The sequence below is a fragment of the Uloborus diversus genome, chromosome 10, assembly GCF_026930045.1.
Source record: "Uloborus diversus isolate 005 chromosome 10, Udiv.v.3.1, whole genome shotgun sequence".
NCBI lineage: Eukaryota > Metazoa > Arthropoda > Arachnida > Araneae > Uloboridae > Uloborus > Uloborus diversus.
Genome location: NC_072740.1, coordinates 111,051,099 through 111,077,225, shown reverse-complemented (window position 1 = coordinate 111,077,225; position 26,127 = coordinate 111,051,099).

The window sequence follows — 26,127 nt, the reverse complement described above, 5'->3', positions numbered from 1 at the left end:
AGCTATTGCTATCTAGAGGCAATAAATCCTCCATGCTTGTATACAATTGAAAATAAGTGGACTGGCATACTATTTGTCATTCTTTGGAATTAGTAGTATAAACATTTTTCTTCACCTCTATGATAGTGTAATAAATTGCAGACAAAAAACACTATAAATGATTTGCATACATTGCTCTAATGTGGATATCCAATATATTAGATATCCTCATTTTTCAAACTAATTTAAATAAATAAGAAATATAAGTACTCTTGTCGGATATTTTTTCATCCATTTATCTCATATCTATTGCATTGATAAATATGTGCACGCTAAATGTAAAACACGTGTCAGCATTTGTTTGAAGTGAAACTTCTTAAGCTAGAACTTCGAAATTCGGACCCGCCAGCGTTTTGTGTGACGGAAGTGACGTAGATGTTTTGGGTCACGAAAAGTCGCACATGCCTTCTTGTCGCTTTCTTTCTTTCTCGTTGATCGTTGGCAGTGTTGGGCATTAATCAACTAAATCCTCTATCGACTAAAGTAATCTGACTCCCATTTAGTTCAGACTAATATTTTAAAAATTTAATTCAATTGCAGACGAAGATTAACGTTAGTTTAAACTAACTCGTTAGTTGACTAAAAAAACTAATTTAGTTCAGATTGATTTAGTTCAGATTAAATTAATCAGATTGAATTTAGTCAAACTAATTTAATCAGATTGATTTAGTCAACTAAAGTAATCAGATTAAATTTCGTCAGATTAAAATTTATACTAAATCTAATCAGATTGAAAAATATCTACACTTTTAAAACTACAGATTGCGTTTGGATTCTTTAAGGGGTTCCTTTCTCTTCTCCCCCCCCAATGAATATTAAGTAGCTCCTAATGTGTTAAGGGGGGACATTGGGGGTTGGGGGGCTGCCCCCCTTACCGATTTAAGACCTTAAAAAATCAATAATATTTAAAAACACCCCCTTTGGAGTGACGCAGTTTGCGACATGACCCACACTATCCCCCCCCCATTTGGTACACAATACTGCTTTTGGTCTTCCTTATCTTTATCTTTACTAATAATAAAGCTGAAAGTCTCTCTGTCGGGAGGATGTCTGTAGGATGTCTGGATCTCTGTGACGCGCATAGCGCCTAGACCGTTCGGCCGATTTTCATGAAATTTGGCACAAAGTTAGTTTGTAGCATGGGGGTGTGCACCTCGAAGCGATTTTTCGAAAATTCGATTTTGTTCTTTTTCTATTCCAATTTTAAGCCCATTTTTCACAGAAATTTAATAAAATGGGAAAGAATTTGTTCTGAAAATTATCTTTCTTTATCTTTCTTTTCTTTACTTCTTTATCTTTCTCCTTTTCTTTTCTTTTTATATAACAAACTTGAAAGTCTCTCTGTATGGATGTTTGGATCTCTGTGACGCGCATAGCGCCTAGACCGTTCAGCCGATTTTCATGAAATGTGACACACAATTAGTTTGAAGCATGGGGGTGTGCACCTCGAAGCGATTTTTCGAAAATTCGATTTTATTAATTTTTTATTAAAATTTTAAGCCCTTTTTCACATAATCTTTACTAATAATAAAGCTGAAAGACTCTCTGTCTGGAGGATGTCTGGATGTCTGAATCTCTGTGACGCGCATAGCACTTAGACTGTTCGGCCGATTTTCATGAAATTTGGCAATGTTAGTTTGTATCATGGGGGTGTGCCCCTCGAAGCGATTTTTCGAAAATTTGATGTGGTTGTTTTTCTCTTCCGATTTTAGGAACAAAATTATCATAAGATGGACGATATTACCATAACGTGGAACCATAACATGGGCATAAGCCAATTGGCGATAAAATTCGCCATACATTATTTGTAAATACAGGCGGACCAAAAGACCTTTTAATTTTCTATTACGGGCAAAGCCGTGCGCGTACCACTAGTACTGGAATAAAGCCTTGATTTTTTTTATATCCAGATAGCCGATGCCTATTCCCTATTGCAGTTACTTATATGAGGGGAGGCCCCCCTCTCAAAAAGAAATTCACTCCACTCAAATTATGGGGGGTGTTAAAAACGCGAAAATTTTCCAAAAACAAACCTTAAAATTTTGAAGTCTGCGCCATCCGCCCCACTAATTCCCCCCCCCTGTAGGCCACACCACTTCTGATCTTATTCGAATAAAATGCTTGAATTTTTTTATCCAGATGGCCGATGCTTGTTCTGTTTCAAAGTAACTTACTTAAGGGGATACCGCCCCCCTTAGATTGAACCCCCCTCAAATTACGGGGGAAGGGCCCCCCTCCAAAAAAAAAAAAAAACATAAGTACAAATTTTTTTCAAAAACAAGCGCTAAAAATTTTAAGTTTGAACCAACTTCTCCAAAGACCACGCCCCCCCCCCCCCCGTAGACCACACTGCTTCTGGTTTTATTGGAATGAAATGTTTGATTTTTTTAAATCCAGATGGCTGATGCATGGTGTGTTTCTGAGTAACTTACGTAAGGGGATACCCCTCCTTAAATAAGAAAGTCCCTCATATTCTGGGGAGCTCCCCCACCTTCAAAAAAACCTATTAAAACACGAAAATTTTTAAAAAACAAACCTTACAAATTTGAAGTCGGCGCCACGGACCCCGTTAGTCTGGATCACCGGATAATCCGGCTCGATCGATTTGACCGATTTCCCTTTACATTTAAAGAGCGATCGTCAAAATTCCATAATAATTATTTATTTAACCCTCTCACGGGCAAGACCGTGTTATGTCGTTGATTGAGTTCCCTTTTCTTCGCAATGCAACTTTTGAATCAATTTGTTTTACTCGATAGGGAAAAAATTGAACTGTCACAGGAGAAGATTACAGACTTTGTAATAACAAAGTAGACATGTTTACTGTTTATTTGTAATTCTATGTGTTTCATTTTAAGGTGATTTTCAGTGAGTATGTTTTATTTTGTTTTGTTTTTTTCATTCTCCGGATTTTCGATATTCCGGATTGGGTCGGATTCCAATTAATTCAAATTATCGAGGTTCTACTGTAATGCCCCCCCCCCAAAAAAAAAAATTCAAAAAGATTATTACATTTTCTCATGGTTCGATATTTTTTTTTATTTTTCAAGCAAACGTTCAAAATTTTCCCCGCGGTGTGGGGGGGGGGGGGGGAGCGGGTTCTGACCTTCATGACCCCTCTTTGTATCTGCAATTGACATACACTTGGACATAAAAATATACATATGTACACCAATATACTCGGGATAACAAGTTACACTTATATACTCGTATATACTCGTATTTACTTGTGTTTGCACGTACTTTGATGTACATACACGTGGCAAATACAAAATTAGTGTGTAAACGTATATACTCGGATTAACACGTTTACATACGTGTATACACGCACATACTCGTATATACACGTACTTACTCGTATATACACGCATTAACTCGTGTATGCATCATAAATATGTATTTTAACTTACAAATACAAATGTACGTCTGTACACGAGTATACTCGGGTTAAACAAGTATCTACACGCATATTCTCGTCTGTACACGTACATAGCCGAAAATACAAGTATTTTTTCTTATATGCACGCATGAATATATATATACACGTTTAAAAGCTAATTTACCTCTGTACACGAGTACACTTGGGGTAACACGTATCTATACGCATATTCTCGTGTGTACAAGTACACACTCGTATATACATGTATTTACTCGTGTAAAAATGCATAAATATGCATATACGCGTAGAAATACAAATGTACCATTGTACACGAGTATACTCAGATTAAACACGTATCTTTACGTCTTTTCTCGTGTAGAATCGCACTTACTCATTCGTACACGTATTTTCTCGTATATGCATGCATAAATATGTATATAAACGTTTAAATACATATGCATGCATAAATATGTATATAAACGTTTAAATACAAATTTACCTTTGTAAGCGAGTTTAGTCGGGTTAACACGTAACCATACACAAATTCTAGTATGTACACGAACATACTCGTATATACAAGTATTTACTCGTGTTTGCACGCATAAATAAGTATACCGGATGTATCAGTACAGCGTTTACATACTTTCAGAGCAGATACAGTGCACCTAGACGCGATAGTGACGACACAAAGCGTAAGACAGGGCACGATTAAGAGAAGAAAACATTTTTATTATTTCTAATGCAGCAAAAATACTGTAAGATTTGTCTGGTGCATACAACAGATGTTGCTTTGTAAACCGAAGCATCAAATGACGGTGCATGCGCTCACGTGGTTTTTGTTCCACCAGGAAGTCCAGGGCCCGCCCGGTATTTTTGCTAAATTTCGATATTACGGGCGGGGTCGTAATTTCGAACACCTTCTTTGATGATGATCGTTGGCCCCTTAATTTTCTTTTTCCTTAGTTTTTTGCTGTACTAAAGATTCTGAACATGTTCTCTTTTCTTATTCGTGTTTTGTCTTTTTGGTGATTGGTGTTGTCACTACCGCGCCAGGAAAGTGTTTCCGACCATGCATTGCTATGTGTTTCCCGCCGTCTAGGTGTACTCTATCTGCCCTGAAAGTCTGTAAACGCTGTACTGATAAACATTGTGTACACTTAGAAGTTTGAATATAAATCCGTGCACTAATAGACTCGGGAAATACGTATTTATACGTAAAATTTCGTGTTTACACTTATGAACTCGTATATACACGTATTTACTTCTGTTTGCACGTAGAGATACAAAATTCCTGTAGACACGAATATACTCAGGTTAACACGTACAGCTCCTTATATACACGTACACACTCGTATATACACGTACTTACTCGTATATACACGTACTTACTCGTATATACACGCATACATATGTATTTTAAACAAAAATACAAATGTACCTCTCTACTCGAGTATACTCGGGTTAAACACGTATCTATACGCATATTCTTGTGTGTGCACGTACATACTCGTATATACTTGTATTTTCTCATGTATGCACGCATAAAAATGTACATGCAATCTTAAATACAAATGTATCTCTACACACGAGTATACTCGGTGTAACATTTATCTATACGCATATTCTCGTGTAAATACAACGACCTCTACACACGAGTATATTCGGTGTAACATTTAACTATACGCATATACTCGTGTGAATACGTACATACTCGTATTCTCTTATATGTACGCATAAATATGTATATACAAAGCAAATTTCTCTGTACACGAGTATATTCCGGGTAACAAGTATCTATACACATATTCTCTCGTGTGTTCACGTACATACTTGTATATACACGTACCTTCTCGTATATGCACGCTTAAATATGTATATAAACGTAGAAATACAAATGTAACTCTTTACACGAGTATACTCGGGGTAACACATATCTAAACGCATATTCTCATGTGTGCACGTATATACACGTATCTTCGCTTATGTGCACGCATAAATATGTATATACACAATTAAAAGCAAATTTACCTCTGTACACGAGTATACTCGGGGTAACACGTATCTATACGCATAATCGTGTGTACACGTACATACTCGTATATACACGTATTTATTTATGTATAAACGCACAAATATGCATATACACATAGAAATACAAATGTACCATTGTACACGAGTATACTAGGGCTAAAAAAAGAACCTAGAAATCTATTCTCGCTTGTACACGAACTTACTCGAATATACACGTATTTTCTCGTATATGCAAGCATAAATATGTATATATACGTTTAAATACAAATTTACCTCTGTTCACGAGTATACTCGGATTAACACGTATCCATACGTATATTCCTTTGTGTACACGTATATACTCGTGTATACATGTATTTACTCGTGCATGCACAAATAAATTTGTACATACACTTAGAAATTAAACATATCTCCGTGCACGAATATACTCGGGATAACACGTATTTATACGTATAAACTCGTGTTTACAAATATGTATCGTATATACACATATTTACTTGTGTGCACACGTACTTGTAGGTATATACACGTAGAAATACAAAATTCCTGTATACACGAATATCGTCGAGTCAACACGTATATACACGTATATGCACAAAAATACTCGTATATACACGTACTTACTCGTATATACACGTATAACTCGTGTATGCACACATAAATATGTATTTTAACGTACAAGTACAAAAGTACCTCTGTACACGAGTATACTCGGGTTAAACACAAATCTATACGCATATTCTCGTGCGTACATGAACATACTCGTATATACTTGTCTTTTCTCGTATATGCACGCATAAAAGTGCATGTACTAGATTAAATACGAATTCACCTGTGTGCACGAGTATACTCGGGTTAACATGTATCTATATGCATATTCTCGTGTGTACTCGAACATACTTGTATATACACGTACTTTCTCGTATATGCACGCTTGAATATGTATATAAACGTAGAAATACAAATGAAACTCTTTACACGAGTATACTCGGGGTAACACATATCTATACGCAAATTCTCATGTGTACACGTATATACACGTATCTTCGCTTGTGTGCACGCATAAATATGTATATACACAATTAAAAGCAAATTTACCTCTGTACACGAGTATACTCGGGGTAACACGTATCTATACGCATAATAGTGTGTACACGTACATACTCGTATATGCATGTATTTACTCGTTTATAAACGCATAAATATGCACATACACGTAGAAATACAAATGTGCCATGTTACACGAGTATACTCGGGTTAAACACGTATCTATAAGACTATTATCATGTGTGCACGTACTTACTCGTATATGCACGTATTTTCTCGTATATGCATGCATCGATATGTAAATACACGTTTAAATAGAAATTTACCTCTGTACACGAGTATACTCGGGGTAACACGTATGTATAAGTATATTCTCGTGTGTACATGAACATACTTGTATATACACGTACCTTCTCGTATATGCACGCTTAAATATGTATATAAACGTAGAAATACAAATGTAACTCTTTACACGAGTATACTCGGGGTAACACATATCTATACGCATATTCTCATGTGTACACGTATATACACGTATCTTCGCTTGTGTGCACGCATAAATATGTATATACACAATTAAAACAAATTTACCTCTGTACACGAGTATACTCGGGGTAACACGTATCTATACGCATAATCGTGTGTACACGTACATACTCGTATATACACGTATTTACTCGCTTATAAACGCATAAATATGCACATACACGTAGAAATACAAATGTGCCATGTTACACGAGTATACTCGGGTTAAACACGTATCTATAAGCCTATTGTCGTGTGTGCACGTACTTACTCGTATATACACGTATTTTCTCCTATATAACTGCATAAATATGTATATACACGTTTAAATAGAAATGTACCTCTTTACACGAGTATATTCGGGGTAACACATATCTATAAGCATATTCTCGTGTGTGCACGAACATACTTGTATATACACGTACTTTCTCGTATACGCACGCTGGAATATGACGTAGAAATACAAATGTACCTTTTTACACGAGTATACTCGGGGTAACACGTTTATATACGCATATACCCGCACGTAGTCGTATGTACACGCATTAACTCGCGTATGCTTGCATAAATATATATATACACGTAGAAATACAAATGTGCCTCTGTTCATGTGATATTTATATTTTACGAATTTAATCTGAATTAAAAAAGTAATCAAATCAATTTGATTACTTTTAATCTGATTACTTTTAGTCTGACTAAATTCAATCTGATTAATTTGATCTGAACTAAATCAATCTGAACTAAATTAGTTTTTTTGAGCAACTAACCAGTTAGTTTAAACTAACGTTAATCTTCGTCTGCAATTGAATTAAATTTTTAAAATATTAGTCTGAACTAAATGGCGTCAGATTACTTTAGTCAACTAATCAATCAATTACAAATTTAGTTGATTTTTTTAGTTGATGCCCAACACTGATCGTTGGTTTAGGTGGCGAGGCGATCAGTGAGTTAGAGCTGATGGTTATCAACAGAGCATTCGTTGAAACACGTGTGTAGCACCAACACATTTTGAGCATTGTTTAGGGCTCTAGCTATTTCTAAACTGTTTTCTTCACTGACATATACAATTGTGTTGTGAATATGCCTGTTGCGTCTCGGCTGGGACTCGATCTGGGGTCCGATGCATTCGAAGCTTAGCACTCTGCCAGTTGAGCTACTGTAATTGTCAGTGTGATTGTCAATGAAATTACATTTTGTGACAGCATTAGTATGTGTTCGAAAATCCATGAAAGAAAACTGGTGTCTTAACTTTGGAAGACTAATTAGATTGATGTATTACTGTCTCATTTAATAAAAAGAGGACATTTCATTTTTCACATTTAAATGACGTTAGGCAAAAAAATTGTTTTCTTATCGGGAAATAATTCCAGAGGAGCTGCTATTTATTTTAAGAAATGTGTTACCTTGCTAAATGTGCTAAAAGAGCGATGTACATTCACAAGTTCTTGAAACAAGTCCAGATCCAAAGCACACTTGAAATCAAAATGGAGGATAGGTTGGCTATTCTGTGGAGGGATTCTTAGACGAGTCACTGGCTCATAAAATTCGTCAAATTGACAAGCAATAATACCCTTCCCTCAGTTTAATGCTTCCCTGTCATACAAAAGTTTCACTTTTATCATATGACTTTACTACACACACTTTTTTTTTGCCAAAAGTGGTCATTTGTTGCGTTGTTAGCATTACATTTTCAATTTACCAAGGTACTTTTCAACATGAATTTGAAGTACCACTCTTGAAAAATCTAGGTTAAAACATCAATTACCTTTGCGTTTAGCAATAAAAAAAAAGTTCTATCCGATTTTTATAATCGGTAAACTATAGACTGCCTGAGGGGAAAGTCAATTTTACTACCATATTCGTAGCCTGCCCACCCTGTTATGTATGAGCCTCCACTTTCCTGCTTTGCAAAAAAAAAAAAAAAATATCAATTTTATACAGTGAAAATGAATTATATTTTAGAGATTTAATCCCAAAATTGAGATACTTTTCTTATTTACACATTTACTTGCTAGAAACACCAAGGGGAGTTTTTTTTTTAACTACTTATTATTGACATTTTATTATTTTTATAAGCATAATACATTGATAACACTATAACAATGAGTCTATTTCCAAAAATACTAAATTTTCACTGTCATAATAAAATTTGGACCTATATGAACAGGATTTTGAACAAAATGTGCATCAAAAGGAACATGGTGAGAATGCTAAACGATTTTAATTTTTATTCAGAGATTTACAAAAGTTGAAGTTTTCATCTATTGATTAAGCTTCAACCAAAACCTAAACCAAAAAGAATCTTATTTGATTCAACCAAAGCTTTAAAAAATAAAGTAAAAAGTGGAAGGAGGATTAAATGCCGAGTTCTTGAAAATAGTTCATTGTTATATACAGAATATCTGTAATAGAAAAAAAGGATAAGTTCAAAATTCCGAATTTCAATTTTTCTTAACCACGCGATATTTTAGAAGTAGTTTTAAGTCAATACTATCAGCTGCAATATTTTTTATTTGGCAACCTTTTTATAACAATTTTTGCAGCGGTACTACTCAAGACAAAATTAAAGATAAACATTCAAAACATCTTTCATGTGAGGGATACATTCCATGGTATAAAAGTCTTTTATTAGAGAATCGCCCTTTTCTTTCTTTTTTTTTTTTCAAGTATATGCATACTGAACAGAACTTGAAAAGAAAAATACATGCCATAAAAAATTCAATTTAAATATAAAGTACTTTTTAGAAAGAAAGTTTTTTTTTAGAATGTGCTGCATCACGAAGGGAAAAGCAGTTTGAAGAGTTTGAGTTTGAAAAGGCGAAACTTTGAGTACTAAGCAGAGTTTTTATAAAGGAAATATAACCAACTTTACGGTGCGTGGCTTTACATTCCCTTATAATATGTTATTAGGATTTTTATCTTCACATTTAGTGTTATTTTCTCTCAGAGAGTATTTTGAAGTAGAAGATGTGAAGGTAAAATTTTATTGATTTTTAATTGGTTTAGTCATATTATTCAAGAAACTAAAGAGGTTAAATTGGATAATTTTTGATATTTTCTTACATTTCAGTTAAACCAGTTTATAACGAGTAAAGATTTAACATGAAGCCTGAGGAATTCAGAACCAAGAAATTGATAAGGTAATAAAATATCAAACTAAATCTTTACTCTTATTTGTAAGCAAAGACAGTTGTTTGTTGACAGTTGTAATTTCGTTATTTATGTAGCAAACTTATGCACGATTAGTAGAATTTCTATGTGATTTAGAAAACTTCTAAAGCTTGAAAAAAAATTGCTTCTTAAAATAATGATAATAATTTAAAATAAAAATCACTCCGACCCTGCTCATTTCACTCTCCAACCCTCATTCACCACGTGCAGTGGCACAATGTGGTCTGCGGGTCCTGTAAACTGATGATTTTTAATGCTTTTGGTCCCGGACGTCGTCTAGACATCCAAAATGTCCCGCCCCTTAAAATTTAGAAGGGTGAGCCGGGGCAAATGGTATTTCCTAGATGCCTTGTATCCAACAGTAGCAGTATTCACCTGGTAGACATCGACAGTCTGGAGGATATAGGGTTGCAGAGACACACAAGCTGAGAATAATGCGCATAGGTTGTAATAGTATAGATTAAGAGTAGATATAATTTACAAGACAATAAACTGAACGCTTATCAAGCGCCGCTTAATACTGGAAAACAGTTTCTTTTAATTTTAGATGTTGAAATGTTATGCATTTAATCGCATTTGTATAGCGCTGTTACTATGACGAAAAAAATGCACATTTTAATTCAATAAATATTTAGTTAATGTATTCTCTTGATCTTCTATTGTTTGTGTTAGTTTTTAAAGTCATTTTGGACGGAAAAGAGAGCCCTGAAAATAATTCTTGCATAATTTTCTAGATTCTGCTACCTAGAACTTAATAAGTATACCAAGCCTATCGTGAATTCAGCGGGAACTGATAGTGAAAGTAAAAAAAAGCAACGTGACACTTGGCGATACCGTTGCCTTATTGGCGATGGGATGATGAACGCTTAGCAGATAAGCAAAATGTTCCTGAGAAGAATCGCCAATCCAATGAATAATTCATGACAGTGGCATCTGTTGGCACGAAACAGCAACCTTCTTTGCTTACTTCCTCTATTAATTCTCCCTGAATGTACTATAGTAAAGTTTTTAAACTCATAGCTTCATAGCAGTCAGTGAAGCTCCACTTTGCGATGCATTCAAATCTGGGGAATACGGTGGAAATTCTTCATCTACAAAAATGAAGTCCGGATAATGTGTCTTGCACCAGTCTTCTGTGCCTTTAGCTTTGTGTGCAAGTGTGGAATCCTGTTGGAAGGTCCATCTTTTTTACCCAAAGTACTTTACGACCAAGGTAAGACAACATCTTCCAAAATGCGTTTGCGCTATGTTTCTTGACTAATTTTATCCTCTGATCAACAAAATCAGGTGATATTTTCCCACTAACACATATCCCCTCCCCCCAAACCATTAGATTCGGGTCGTTGACGCAGTTCAACAGTGGAAGAAGTTCCTGGAGACAAGGTTGTGTGCTTAACTTCCTAAAACTTTGGTATCCCTTAAGAAATCCTTATGCAAGCGATGGGATAAAATATCAGTAAGTTAGTTGCGACTCAGAGCCGAAAATTTTGTAACACGATTAAAGCTGTGTATTAGTTCTAAAATTAGCCACTTTGAAAATTTGTAAATATATTAGAAGAAATGATGTATTCATATTCATTTTGAAGTTTGGTCGTAATATTTTCATTAGCATTAAATGTTTGGTGTATTATGTGTGTCCAAGTAATAATGGAGTTAATCCATAAGATTGCTTTTTTCAACCATTTACTGAAAAAAGCTTCAATTGATTTACCTATCAAAAAATGCAAAAACTAATTAATTTACAAAAAGGACATTTATTGACTGATTCTAAAACTATGTAAGTCAATTTTGCATTTTTTAACTAATACTTATAGCAACATATAGACTTGTGAAATAATCATTTCTATTAAAATAACGATGCATTTATTTTCCAATAAATGTTAAATCAGTTATGAATTTAGGGGACCAACAACAAAATTGAGAAAACAAAAAAATGTTTTTCGTCATCCTTCATAGTAAATAGCTGGGAATAAACTATAAATTTCAGAAATAAAATTACTATGAATAATCCATTTTTACATTTTCCGGAACGCATCACCACTGTTCACGAAGAGGTAAGCATTTCTTTTAAAAACGCGTAAAATTTTGCTAGCAGGTTTTTGGCTCATAACATACAGAGTTTTCCGTAAATCGTTACTGATTTTTCAGAATATTTGACAGCATGTAGCAGAAAAATAATACTATAATTTGGAATTTAAATATTGAAAATTTTATGAAATGTGAACGTTTAAAGCAATTGATTTCTCACGGTGCATGCGCAAAAGATAGTAATTTATAACTTTTATAATTCGGATTCCAAGTAGACTCTCCAACTCATAATGAAATTCCAGTTCAATATCTTAAAAACTTCGAAAGTTATCAGGGATCATTCTCAAATAATCTGTTTATATCATAAACTAGCAATCCATCCCGACCTTGTTCAGATTAAAAAAAAAATCAATCTTAAATGAATATTATGCAGGTCCTTTTTAAATTAATATTTAATAGTAAAAAAAAGTATGTTGTTTCGTTTTTATGAGGTTTTGAAACAAATTGATTTATCTCATCTGCTGATCAAGAGAGACCAGCACATATCTCCCACTGAACAATACAATCTTCCCGTATGTATCGTTGTACGACGCAAATTTGTACGTCTGAACTTCAGATTTCATAATGGTGATGACATAAGAAATTTTCATTGGAAATTAAAATCATTCGAACTGGAAAAAGAAATATGCAAGGCCATTGGTGTGCAAGGAATATAAGACCACCGAGCTGCAGCAGGTGCTGTAAAAAGAATACTAAATCAAATTCTTCCGTAATGATTTTAATTGAGGTCCAATTTCATTGCATACATTAGGCAAATTAAAGTTGCGGATCAAAATTATCGAAATACCGCTTTAAATTTTAAAAGCATGAAGAGAAGTCCCGAGGAGTTAAGGGACTCAAGGAAATCATGTAGATGATGCAAAGCGTTGTTGACAAAAACTATAGCCCTCTCGCACATCCACGTGTAATATTTTTGACAATGATTCTTGGTTTCAGGATAAAGATTGAGGATTAAATCATTAAGGGAGAATTTCCAAACTCCTCTCTTTTGATAAGCTATCCTATATTCCTTCTGTTTTCCAGTTACTTACTTGTAATAAAAGACTTTATCAATGCTTACCACCGTCTTCTAAACTAGCTCTAATAGTTGTTCTTAAGACACAGATAGAGCTCCTAAAAGGAGACATCTTCAATCAAGCTGGACGTACATATGCACGTGTTCCTCTAGGGTATCACAGGAAAAGCTTGACGAATACCATCACGATGCTGACATCTCTCATAACTCTGTCCGAACCTTTTTAGGTTTGTATCTACATCTCCATCCATGTCTGAACGGTGGATCATCGAACATTCGTCCTTCACTATTAGACACCCTCTTGAAGAAGTTCTCCCAATTATCCGTTTTTACTTATGGAACGTACGGAGTTCTTCTGTGGGAGATATTTAAGGTACTTTAAATGTGGAGTGGTTGATTTTTTCACCACTAAGTAAAGTCCCGGCAAATACGTAAAACATTATCGCAAAAGTCAGTCGATCTCCTTTTGGCTAGTGTACAGTTTATAGTGTTTATTATCAAGCATTTCAGTTCAACTGGATATGCCGATAAGCATTTATTTGCTCTTCTGGTTTTTAACGCTACTAACTACACTGTAAAGACAATTCAAATACGTTTTTAGAAAATAATGGGCAGCTGATATGCCCATCTTCTGCCAGTAACATATCTTGCAAAGGATCTTTCCGAAGTTATCTTTGAAAGTTTCTGAAGAATTTGGAAATCTCCCCGGTCAAAGATTGCAAAGCAATGCGTCGGGAACCTTCAAAATATTTTAGGCAAAACTAATGTAATGAATTCGAACATGTCTGATTTACATTAACGTTCCAAATGCATTAAGCAACCATAGCTAAGACAGAATTGCAAGTAGGAACCAAGCACATCCCTTGCCAAGCTATAGCTATCTAGTGACTTATTCGCTCTCATTGGGCGCTTAGTCAACTTAGTCGGGCCAAAGCGAAACAACACTGATACACTTAATGATACATGTTTATACAATCTTTAAACTGGTAGCTAAAAATATTTTTCACAGCATAAAAAAGTCTTCATTTGGACAACTAGTAGCAATTTAGGACACTTTTTTTTGCAAAGATGCATAATTTTACGGGGAAATAGGTGAAAACCTGTGAAATCCCAAAAACGTTTGATGGAAACAATCAGTGACGTTTCGCAATTTTTTTAGTGTATTGTGTTTAGGCGAGTCGTTGATAAGATATTAAATTGAGTACGTTATTAGAAACGTACTTATTAAGTACGTTGCAATCACGCACCACTCTTGTTTTTAGATATTTTTTTCCGTTTATTCTCATTGGCGATGTCAAACAAAGGTAACCTATTTAATTTTCGCTTAATAGACAAATTTTGTCTTTTACTTAAATTCGACTTTTAAACTTGACATTGAATGGCAATCCAAGATTTTCTGCTGACGCTCTCCTTTTAATATGTCGTCACACAGATCTTTCTTGAGCAATCACGACTGCTAACTGTTTTTATTTGACAGTCCTCGAATTCCGGTTCCTTTTTCAGCCCCCCGTCTCACTCAGCAGCACCACCGTCGACCGTCCTCCCGATGCTGCTCCTCTAGCGAGAACCGTCTCCAGGTTGCATCCATATCCTACACACCCACACACACACCTACACACACATACCCACACACTCATGCCTGCACACACAGACACAAACACACGCGACTACATACACACACACACACACTCGTGATAGCGAAAAACATAATTTGAATTCCAGATGTCAAAATTAAAATTAATTCTTAATTTCTACGATTGCTTTTATTTTTATTTATTTATTTATTTATTTTAAATGTTTTTCATAAAGCAATAGGATCTAAAGGTTGACACAAAAGTTAAAAGTGTTACATACAATTTTCTGAGTAAAGGAGTGGAGTCAGAAAGTTACATGCATCATATAAGGTTAGTTTTGGAAGTTCGTCGTTCTCTATAAGGCTGAGCTCTATACATGCTGCTTGATGGGCTTTCAGGACCTGTCCATTAACTGTCAAAAGACTTTGGAAAGAAGTTGGACCATGAAAATGTTCTGAAAGAATTCTTAAGTGACAAAATTCCGATTGGCTTTTCGGATGAATATTGTATATTTTACCAAGAGGTGATTCATTCTTAGCACCGGGATGCCTTCGAACCTCTTGTACTCGTCTTCTTCATAAAACTTGCCTCATTTTTTTTTTTTTTCATTTTGCAATTTCTTTCTGATAGGATATTTTGAAACTATTTTTTAATTATTTTGTAAAAAATGCTTAAATACGGTCGTCATGTAGAATATTTCTTCCAATGATTTTTACTCATGTTTTTCTCTTCTGTGGCAATTTCTTTCGTATTGAATGTTCTTTGTTCGCTTTAACTCTTCGTTGTTTTAACTCTTAACTTTAATTGTACTGTAACTCTGTGCAATTACTCTTTCAGTTAAGAACTGTCTAAATTTAGTATACTTAAGTGAGTTTATTAGCAGCTATTTTTCATTTCAATTTTAGTAAGGTTAAAAAATCTTAATGGTAGCCCAATATGCATGCAAAAGTACAACTTTTAGAAGCACGGAGTAATATCGTCTGGCTGCACTACTTGAATTAAAAAACTAGTTTTCCCGAAGCAAATCTCAGTAATAATTCGTTTGATTAAACAATCAAGCTTAAACATTCTTTGTCTTTGAATAGTTTGACCCCCCCCCCCCATGCTCAGGATTAATATAAAATTTGTATTTGTTCCTTCCCAGCCTCAAAAACATGTTACGCGTTTGTCAGTTCATTTGCTAACCTACCAATTCTTTCAAATGTTTATGTCCCTCAGCATTCAATTCGGAAAGGACATACAAACATTCTGTCATTACATGCACAGGACAATCGGAGATATTTTTTGCGTATATAAGAACAAAACAGTAGGAAACATAAACTAGAAGCGAAGACAAACTATTGGTTTAAAAAATAGTATAAATACATATTCGTAATTTATAGCCTGTGTCACTCAGTACGAATGCGCCTTTCATATAGTGAAAGATTGTTTCAAATAGTTGCAATGGTTCTCGAGATTACCCGGAACATATAATCATACAAAACCGCTCTTTCTCTTTATAATATCAATCAAACGAAAATATTCATTTCATACCAATTGTTGGAAATTGTTTCCAAACTTAATGACAGTTATCAGAGTATTAGAACCCAATGCCACTGAAAGAGGTGAAATTCTTATGAGCTACAAATTCAGTTATCACATCTGATCCAATATTCGGAAGGATAATGGTCGTTTCTGATAATTAACGTGCACCGCTCACTCCATATTTAGCGCGAGCGTACAAGATTTTGCATGTTTAAGTTTAATTCCAGCTCTCTCAAAGACAGTTAAGCAATTTATTTAACTTTTGTTACAAATCGTATTGGTAGTTATAGGACTAAGATTTATTTTTTGATTTATTGCTAATGAAATGTTTTAAACTGAATTTCAAACGTTCGAATTGTTTATTTTTACAGTTTTACTAATTTCAATTAAATGAGAAAATGATCACATCTATATATATAAAAATCTATATATATAAAAATCTCGTGTCACGCTGTTTGTTCGGGGTAAACTCCGAAACTACTCAACCGATTTTTCTCAAATTTCATATCTATGTGTCATTTGGTCCGACTTAAAAGATAGGATAGTTTTTATAATTTTTTATTGCAAATTTCATATTAATTATGCAATAATAGTGTGGTCTAATTGTTTAGTTCTAAAAATTCTTAATAAATGGCGGTGTAAGTTAATTAATCGATATAACTCTAACATCGTATGACTTGCTGCTAAAAACACATTGACAAAAAATTTAGAAATGTTGCTTAGAATTTCCATATAACGTTTCGGGATATTGCAGGTTATTATTCACTTCCTGAGAAAATCACCTATATTTTTCAAAACGTTTCCTTGAATTGCTACAAACTCCAGATTTCACACCGTTGTGAAAAATATTTTTCTCCACCAGTATCAAGATTAACTAAACGTATTTAACAGGTGTATCGGTTTCGGAGCGATTACGGGTCGTCCAGATTGACTCAACACCCAAATAGTGCGAAAACATATCTGGATCACGAAGCGTTGTAGAGGAGCAACATTCCAGCTACTTGCTTGAGAGTCTGTTTTCGCATTGGCAAGGCGTGCATTAATGCTTTGAGAGCTTTCTTAGAAAAGCAGGAAGGTTCAAGGCTATTATATTAAACATGCGTCAGGCTTCTCTGAAGGTGCCAGAATCATAACTGCCTTTAACCAAGAAGACTACTGAATTCTTCAAAAATATTCCAGGTTAATTTCAGGAAGATTAATGAATTTACGCGGCAAACAATTATTTTCTTTATTGCGTTCCCCAAGAGATTTTTAATATTATTAATTCTTGCAAAGATACGTTCTCAACAGAAAATTGCAGTGACAGTTGCATCATCAGGCATTGCTGCTACTTTTTTTAGATGGTTGACGAACAGCACATTCAGCTTTAAAGAGGCCTATTAGATATTCATAACAAACAAAACGCAATCTGTAACATTAAAGAAGAAAAAAACGTGGAATGACTGTAATGTTGCAAGAGAGTGAAATTAAAATTGCAGATTTCACACCGTTGTGAAAAATATTTTTCTCCACCAGTATCAAGATTAACTAAACGTATTTAATAGGTGTATCGGTTTCAGAGCGATTATGGTTCGCCCAGATTGACTCAACACCCAATGAGTGCGAAAAGATATCAGGATCACGAAGCTTCGCAAGAATTGCAGAGGAGTTACATTCCAGGTACAGTCATAGAAAAAAAACGAAACACTTTTAATTATTCAGCCATTATACATGCTACAAAGAAAAGAAAGGTGTCATCTGACTTGGTTGAAAGTGTTTTTTAAAACTACCTAGGTAAAATTTTGATAAGGGACCATATATAAAACAAAATGAGCACCAACTCTTGATTTTCAAATGGGAACCCCTATTTTTTGCTACATAATTATGTTTAGACCGCAAAATACGGCCAGGGTACGAAATTTCACTGCATTCCGTGCAGTAGAACAGGAGTTATTAACGAAAAACGTTTTAGGGACCGTCACCATATTGAAAACACTTCTTTCAAGGTCACGGCTTATCAAGTAACGGAATGTAAACAAACAAAAAAAGATCGAGATTATCCAGCTCAATTCGTGATTTTTTTTTTAGTTATCTTTTTTTCCGTAATTCGATACTTTTTGGCCGATAATGTTGCGCCACAAAGTGATTTACCCTCGCAAACTTTTTTTTTTTGAAAAAAGGTTAAAATATTTACTGATTTTTGTCTACCATATAATCATTCAAGATTCATAGAAATGTAAATAACCAACCTTATACGTATAGTCATGATGTGAATATGTTTGATAAATGTATTGCACCTATGTTACAGATTTATTTTCGAATGAATAGAAAGTCTTTGATGTAAAATGGAATTGCGCGTTTTTAATTTCGCAGAACCTTATCAGAAGTTTGGGAGATCGCATACAAAAATATAAAAAATGTACCGCACAACGTGGAAAGAAGCAGCATTAAATAGATTGGAGACTCGAGCGAAGCAAGGTCCATTTATTCCGTGAAAATTTGCTCTAAATGCATAAAATGAACAAAGTAATAATCTACAAAACAAAACAGAAACAGGAGAATATACATAAACTTTAATGAGCAAACCTTTCACACTCGAACTTCATTTGGGAAAAATTTGGTTATTTGAATTAACACAGTGGACAAACACAGTCATTGTTCTAGCGGCTTTTTTGTAATCAAAAAACGAGAATTTGTTTCAAATTCAAATTTGATGCGGAAGATCATAATACGTGGTGTTATTAAAAACGCATAACACAATTGGCGATTTTAGTTAAACATGTAATCGCCCTTAAAAGCAATTTAGGAATGTAATGTTGCTGAATTAATGCTGTTTCTAGCAACGAGATTCGAGATGGTCCAACCCGTAATTTAAAGAGACAAAAGTTATTTTAGCTTAAACCAAGGTGAACCGAATTCAGACTTCTGCTCATTTCTCTGATTTTGTAACTTTGCACTTGCAAACAAAGCTTAGCATTATTTAATTTTGTATCGCAAACCACGTACTTGCACAAGAACATTTTCTACATCATCAGGATACCGCGCTTGCAGTTAAACTACATGCAGCATACCCGTCAAGCGATTTAACCGCTTCAGAGGCTACAATTCCGTCCTTGCTGTGGATTTGCAGACTAAAATCGGAACCAAATCGTGCTGGATGCAGAAGTCACTTCATTGAAGCTGAGAGCGCGATCAAACTGGTAGGTAAAGTAAATTTATCTGCTGAATGTTTACGGTCCCTTACTGGTGAGATAAATTTTCTTCATCCACCAGTTTGTAGGCACTCTCAGCTTCAATGACATGACATCTGCTTCATTGCTCGGTTAAACACCGTTCAAGGCTGTTGTGCTCATTATGTGGACCAAGAACCGCGTTCGCATGGGATAACCAAACCGCAGTTTTATCGAAGTAAAGACGCGGGCCACATTCAGCCCCCGAATCTGGTATACATGCCCCGTTGCTTGCTTGAAGTAAAAGATCAGAAAGCAGAATTCGAGTCTCTGCCTCATAAAGTTAGAACCGAATATTTTGATATTGGATTCTGAAGATCATGCATTTACTAAGATAGGCATTCAGTAGTTGATAACAATAATTTATTAGAACTTTCTTTCTTTTTCGATATTTTTCCATGTTATTCAAAAAAGAAGAAAATAATTTGAAATTTTATGTTTGTCTTGTGAGATTGATTTTAAGGTCAAATGCACGCACAATGACAGAGAAAGTAAGTAGAAAAATAGTATTTAAATTATAATTAAGAATATAGACAAAAACTCAACTTAATCTAACACCCAAATTAATGTTTTGTTAAATCTTTGACGAAGTTAAAAAAAAAAAAAAAATCCATGAAGACTGTGGGTAAAATTGCTGTCGTCAAGTAATATGGTTATTGGAGCTAAGTGTCAGAAATGACGCCTGGACAGTCGTATTCATACAAAAAATTGGAACCACAACATCAAGGACGGTCAAATGAAAGCAATAAGCAATCGTGATTGATCAAAAGTTGAATTTGAATTCTGAAATTTTGAATTCAAATTATGTTTTTCGCAATCAGGAATTGCGACAGGGCCCTACTCATTGGGGGCTATTGTTTCTAGAAACAGCTCCAGTCCTCTCAAGCCTACCCCTCCTCCTGGGCGGTTACGCGTGTATAGTTGTGTGTGTGTGTGTGTGTAGGCGTGCGTGCGTGCATGGGAAGGCTTGTGTATGTGCGTAGACTTGTGTGTATGCACGTAGGCGTGTGTGTATGCGTGTAAAGGCTTGTGTGTATGAGCATGTGTACGTGTGCGTGTGTGTATGTATGTGTGTGTATGAGCGCGCATGTGTGTAGGACATGGACGCCACCGACCAGGAGAAACGGATTTCAGGAGGCACTGCTCGGAGCCGTGCCTGCAGAGGCCGGTGGGCGATGCTGTTGGTGTCCCTGGTCCAAGCTAAAAAAGGAACCACAACATCAAGGACGGTCAAACGAAAGAAATGAGCAATCGTGATTGCTCAAAAAAAAAGTTCACAATTAGCCACAACTATTACTTTTGTGCAGAATACGGGCTCAAAGCACGCGGCCCACAACTGCGACTGACATTTATTCTCCTAGACCTTAACACATTCAAAATTATTCAAACACTTTACAATAATAATAATAATAATAATAATAATTCCTAAAAATCAGCAAACTTATCTAAGAGCAAATATTACCTATTGACCCTTCTGGATACTGTTAAAGAGGAAATTGCACGCTGTCAGCTATTTTTCGAGTGCTTTTTCCCGATTTGGACAAGGCAATAGTTTTTCTTTTTAGCAAATTGTCTCAGGGGAGGAGCCATTTATTCTACACTGCCTATTGCAACATGACTGGTAAGACAATGAGGTTTTATTGTATCTTTCTATGAAAACATTGTGCATGTTAATTTTTTTTCTGAGTTATTGTTTTACAAAAGGCAATGGCTAAACGCATTTAAAAAAAAAAAAAAAAAAAAGAAGAAGTATTTTCAGTGTAGATTTTAATTTTAAAAGTTCTGTAAAATATTTTTTTATTAGACAGTGAAATAGTGTCTCGCATTGTTTAGACATTAACGTTTGAACGATATCCACAAAAAACTGACGGTTGCAATATTTTGTTGTTCTAATGCAGAGACAGCGAATACATTTATGAATTTAAAAATTCATGGACGTAACTCTAATGTAGAAATACCACGTTATAATTGGTTTGCTTATTTTGTTGAACATTTTTTTTTCTTTTTTTCCGAAGAAGCTAACTTTCATAATTGCTGTTTAAAAAAAGTATACGGTCCCCTAAAGTGGGAAAAAATGAATTTTTAAGCATAGCGCAAAAACTACTGAATATTTTTAACAAAAGGGAAGATGTATGAATTTTTCCAGGAGGCTTCCGAAATAATTTCAAGAAGGTTACTGAATTTCATCGGAAAGCGTTCCTGGTTTCGGCAAGACATGTTACAGTTGCCCATTATTTTCCAGGAATATTTCTGAATCGTTTTACTTTGAAACACGCCCATTATCAATCTCATATATTTTAAAATCGGCTATACAATTTTAAGTTCTATTAAAAATATTATTTTAATTCTATCAAAATAATGAGTAAAAGATTATTTTAATCCAACTACTTCGCCACAGCAACGCGTGGCTGGGTCAGCTGGCTATATATATAAAAATCTCGTGTCACGATGTTTGTTCGGGGTAAACTCCGAAACTCCTGAACCGATTTTTATCAAATTTCATACCTATCTGTAATTTGGTTCAACTGAAAAGATAGGATGGTCTTTATAATTTTCAATTGCAAATAAAGTGTTTATTACGGATTAATAGTGAGTATTATTAATTTTTTAGTTCCATAAGTTCTTAATAGATGGCGCTGTAAGTTGATTCATCCTCAAAAATGTTATTCTTAAGTTAATTAAAATTTACAAATCATACTATGTTACGGATGTTGATGGTTATCAACAGTATCGCCGTTAAAAGGAGGAGTATAGAGGCCACACTTTTTAATCTATATGTCAAATTCTACAAATCAAGTTGAAATTGATAAGCAGCGGGTAGTTCCATGCTCACCACCGCTTTTAAAAACGTATGAGGCTAATATAAATGTCGAGTTTTGCAGCCTAGTTAAACCAGTAAATACTTCGTCAAATACGTTATTAGAGGTCCTTATTAGGTAGCATTTTCAGTAACAGATGGCGGCAAGATTGCTACCAAAACACGACGAGCGATGAGTGGACATAAAAACAGCAACGATGCTATCTGGCTTCCCCACATGCGAAAGAGACCCTTCTGTACAGCATCTTGCAGTACATCTTGAAAAAGGTCAACGAGTATATTTTCTACAAGAGCACTTGAACCACCAAAAACGACCCAGATTGTTTTTTTTTTTTTTTACATTGTCAAAAACCTAATGTGGTCCTCAACAATTTTATTTGAAAATCAAGTATCTGCTTCAAAAAGTTTCCTGAATTGCTACAAACGTCATGAATGCAGACTTCTCACTGTTGCGAAAAATATTTTTAATTTCCAGTTAAGTGTATCGACTTTAGTTCGTTTATACTCAGTCTTCATTGACTAAACTCTTAATCAGAGTGAATGAGCCTCTAGATTCCGTTGCTTTGCAGGAATCGCAGCCGGATTAGACCATGATACTTACTTGCAAGTCTGTCTTACCTTTCGCCATGCTTGCGGCATTAGTGTTGGAGCTTTCGTGGAAAAGTAGAGGGGTTTCAAGCATTCTATTCAGTATACCTAATCTTTTTCTGAAGGTCCAGCGACACGACTGGCTTTTAGCCTAGGATAGTACTGAATTCTGCAAAGGTTCCAAGATAGTTTCAGGAAGGATAATGAATTTTAGTGATGAACTGACTTCATTACTGTCGTCGTGGTCAGTACAGATTGACATTACTCCCAATGAGAGGAAGGGAGTCTCTGGATTCCGTAACATTCCAAGAGTAACAAGCAAGTAGAATTCTTTGTGCGTGCTTGAAAGACTTTCTTATCAGTGGCTATGGTTGCGATAATGCTCTTGGTACTTTCTTGGTGAGTGGAAAAATGTGCCAAGCTATTAGTTTTAATTTTACTTCGGTTCTCTCTAAAGGTTTCAGAGAAATGATTGTCTCGAATCGGAGAGGTTTCGGAATTCTTCAGAAAGACTTCAGGATAATTTTAGGAAGATTTCTGACTTTTAGTGGGATACGCTCCTATTTTTTTCTAAGATATGTTACTGGCAGAAATTGGGCGTACTCGCTGCCCATTATTTTTCAGGACGTTTCTTAATTGTTTTACAGTGTTGAACAAAATCAAAAAAATCATGCAAGCCACGCAAACTAAGAACACAACACTCGTCAATCTCGGGCATAATTAAAAATTAAAGCCAAGACATTGGGACCAAAACTCCATCCAAAACAAAACTGTGCATCCAAAACAAAGTGAATGTTGTTTCTGCATTTGTTTTCGTTAAACATTTCCTAAAAGACGGGAATATTTGCGGACCGTTAATTGTCGAGTGTTTAATACATATCACGATGCATTCCGCGAATTGAAATTATTGGTAGTACACAATCATTGGGAGTTGCATTTTCTAATGCAGGTTTTGCATAACGAGAAACAGTATTCGTCATTTGTTTAATATAATTTTCACGACATAATATCCAACAAAATCATCATTTCTATTGGAAACTATATAAATTTTATGCTTGAAGATGCACTCCATAGAGTTAAACAAACTCACAGATGTCCAAATCTAGATTTTACATCAAAGATGTATAATGAAGCTTTAGTGTTGATTGAAGATTTATACATTTCAATTTCAAATTTGTTGTTCAGTCATTATGGTGTGATATCACCTGATCGATTGGTCACCGACTTAGTTGACACTGATTTGCAACGAGAAAAAACAGTGCAATGACGCTGTCTTAGCTACAATTATTGTGAATAATGAGCCATTACTAACAGCTGAAAAAATCATAACCAGATTGTGCTTACCATTATGCTGAACAAGGCAATACAGTTGTCGATGAAAACAAAGCCGTAAACATTTCAAATGAATTTTTAAATTCTCTGGATATACGGAATGCCACTAGACGATTTTCGGTTGAAAATTCGTTCACCAACTATTCTTTTTCACAGTTTAAACCCACCTAGATTATGCAACGGTACATGTTTTTTCATCAAAATTTCTACAATTTTGACGGAAAAGTTTAAAGGAGTAATTTTTGTGTTGCCACATAAGCGATTAATAGGCGTCATAATTTTCAAACACATTTGGAATCCTTCAATTTCGGATTTGTTTAGCTTTTGAAAAGACCATAAAAAGATCTCAAGACCAAACAATGTCTACTTTAGGTTTGGACTTGAGACTACTATGAGAAAAAGTACATGTTTCTCTCATGGGCAACTACAGGGTGTCCTGAAAAAGACTGAATGTTTTCAAAAATTCATAACAATAAAATGGTAAATGATAAAAAAAAAATTTTTGCAGAAAATTCATGTGGAGGGCCGTAAGTTTCGTCCCCCAAAGTTCCAAAATTTAGTTCAAGAATTTTCTAATATATGGCGCAGCAGATGTAAGACCGTAAATCAAAGAAAGACAGAAATTTACTTCATAGTTTATCGAAAAATGTTTTTAATAAATAAAATTTCACAACAATATTTTTTAAATGCCTGCCAGCGGCTGCAACCACATGTCGCAATTGAAGGAAAAATCGGTGAATTCCAATAATTATTTTTTAACTTAGAGGCTTACTATCTGCAGCGCCATCTATTGAAAAACTTTTAAACTAAACTTTTGAGCTCTGGGGAACGAAACTTAGTGCCCACCACATGAATTTTCTGCAAAAATTATTTTTTTATCATTAACCATTTTCCTGTTATAAGTTTTTGAAAACAGTCACTCTTTTTCAGGACACCCTGTATTTATCGCCTACTCGCGAGTGGGAAAGTTATCATACCTATTCGTGTTAGCAAAAGACAGGTTAAGCAAGAATGTTGAGCGCAACTCAGTGCTTAGATAATTTTTAGTTTTCAAATAATAGAAACAATAAATCGATGTCAATGTAATCTACTTCATTTATAAAATTTAATTTTTATATGTTTTTAATTTAGTTAATGTATTTTGTAAAAAAGTTATTGATTACAAACTATAGATAAATTGAGATGAATAAAATTTAGGGTACATTCTAAAAGTGTATGTTGGTTTATGTTTAATTTCTACGTTCTGATATATTACAATGAGTTTCGATATTTAATATCACTTTCAAGGTTTTTTGCTTTTATTTTTGGCTGAAGTCATACTTGCAAAATTTATTAAGCGTAAGTATAGTGCTTTAACCATTGAAAATTTAGTTAGTACTTACTAAATTCAATAATTACTTAATTCAGCCTAAACATACATTATCAATCTCATTTGTTTTAAAATTGGCTAGACCATTTTAAATTTTACTAAAAGTATTAATTAGAGTCCTGTCAAAATATTGAGTAAAATAATATTTTAATCCAACTACTTCGCCACAGCAACGCGTGGCTGGGTCAGCTAGTATATATATATATATATATATATACACTGCTTGACAATTGCTAAGGAACAATTACATTTTTTGGAATAGTTAAGAATAGATTATGATTAAAGAAACAGAACGAAATATATAGTTAGTAGGGAGGATGTGCCTTTATTATAAGTACAAAATAGTACAGATATTTCTGCATCAATGAAGTACAAACTTTAAAATAAAAAAATAATCCTACTTAAATAATTTTTA